The sequence below is a fragment of the Oncorhynchus gorbuscha genome, linkage group LG02, assembly GCF_021184085.1.
Source record: "Oncorhynchus gorbuscha isolate QuinsamMale2020 ecotype Even-year linkage group LG02, OgorEven_v1.0, whole genome shotgun sequence".
Taxonomy (NCBI): domain Eukaryota; kingdom Metazoa; phylum Chordata; class Actinopteri; order Salmoniformes; family Salmonidae; genus Oncorhynchus; species Oncorhynchus gorbuscha.
In genome coordinates, this window is record NC_060174.1 from 109332131 (window position 1) to 109334610 (window position 2480).

Here is a 2480-nt window from a genome sequence, read left to right on the forward strand (position 1 = left end):
ACGGCCAGGTCTTGGTATATTTGCAGTGGTCTGATACTCCTTCCATTTCAATATTATCACTTGCACAGTGCTCCTTGGGATGTTTAAAGCTTGAGAAATATTTTTGTATCCAAATCCGGCTTTAAACTTTTTCACAGTATCTCGGACCTGCCTGGTGTGTTCCTTGTTCTTCATGATGCTCTCTGCACTTTTAACGGACCTCTGAGACTATCACAGTGCAGGTGCATTTATACAGAGACTTGATTACACACAGGTGGATTGTATTTATCATCATTAGTCATTTAGGTCAATATTGGATCATTCAGAGATCCTCACTGAACTTCTGGAGAGAGTTTGCTACACTGAAAGTAAAGGGGCTGAATAATTTTGCACGCCCAATTTTTCAGTTTTTGATTTGTTAAAAAAGTTTGAAATATCCAATAAATGATTGTGTCCCACTTGTTGTTGATTCTTCACAAAAGAATACAGTTTTATATCTTTATGTTTGAAGCCTGAAATGTGGCAAAAGGTCGCAAAGTTCAAGGGGGCCGAATACTTTCGCAAGGCTCTGTACATATATATATATATACTATAATACTACTACTACTACTACTACCACTACTACTAATTTGAACAATATACATATATATTAATATACTATCATACTGCTACTACCACTACTACTACTACCACTACTACTACTACTAATTTGAACAATATACATATATATATAAACATACTATAATACTGCTACTACCACTACTACTACTACCACTACTACTACTACCACTACTACTACTACCACTACTAATTTGAACAATATACATATATATAAATATACTATAATACTACTACTACCACTACCACTACTACCACTACTACTAATAATAATTTGAACAATATACATATATATATATATACATATACTATAATACTACTACCACTACTACTACTAATTTGAACAATATACATATATATAAATATACTATAATACTACTACCACTACTACTACTAATTTGAACAATATACATATATATAAATATACTATAATACTACTACTACCACTACCACTACTACCACTACTACTAATTTGAACAATATACATATATATATATAAACATACTATAATACTACTACTACTACTACTACTAATTTGAACAATATACATATATATATATAAATATACTATAATACTACTACCACTACTACGAATTTGAACAATATACATATATATAAATATACTATAATACTACTACTACTACTACCACTACCACTACCACTACTACTAATTTGAACAATATACATATATATAAATATACTATAATACTACTACTACCACTACTACTACCACTACTACTAATTTGAACAATATACATATATATAAATATACTATAATACTACTACTACTACTACCACTACCACGACTACTACTAATTTGAACAATATACATATATATAAATATACTATAATACTACTACTACTACTACCACTACCACCACTACTACTAATTTGAACAATATACACATATATATATATAAATATACTATAATACTACTACTACCACTACTACTACTACCACTACTACTAATTTGAACAATATACACATATATATATATATAAATATACTATAATACTACTACTACCACTACTACTACTACCACTACTACTACTAATAATTTTAACAATATACATATATATATATAAATATACTATAATACTACTACCACTACTACTACTACTACCACTACTACTAATTTGAACAATATACACATATATATATATAAATATACTATAATACTACTACTACCACTACTACTACTACCACTACTACTAATAATAATTTGAACAATATACATATATATATATAAATATACTATAATACTACTACCACTACTACTAATTTGAACAATATACATATATATAAATATACTATAATACTACTACTACCACTACTACTACTACCACTACTACTAATAATAATTTGAACAATATACATATATATATATAAATATACTATAATACTACTACTACCACTACTACTACTACCACTACTACTAATAATAATTTGAACAATATACATATATATATATAAATATACTATAATACTACTACTACCACTACTACTACTACCACTACTACTAATTTGAACAATATACACATATATATATATATATATATAAACATACTATAATACTACTACTACCACTACTACTAATTTGAACAATATACATGAGTGTTAAACAGACGTATTTAGGTAAAAGTCAAGGTCGGAGGGCGATATGACTAAAATGGCAGAGATATTTCAATCTGACTCAGTCTGTCTTTCTAGCGTTAAAGAAAACAACCCATCTAAGTGGTCCAATTCCTGAAACCCAGCAGTTGGGTAAACCAAACAACCAATCAGAGTGCACCTCTGATAATCAGATTAGCATGGGACCGTGGCCTAATGACTCATGCCCTATAAGGGCCCTGGAGTTGTTTGTTGTCTGGGAGCTTTGTGT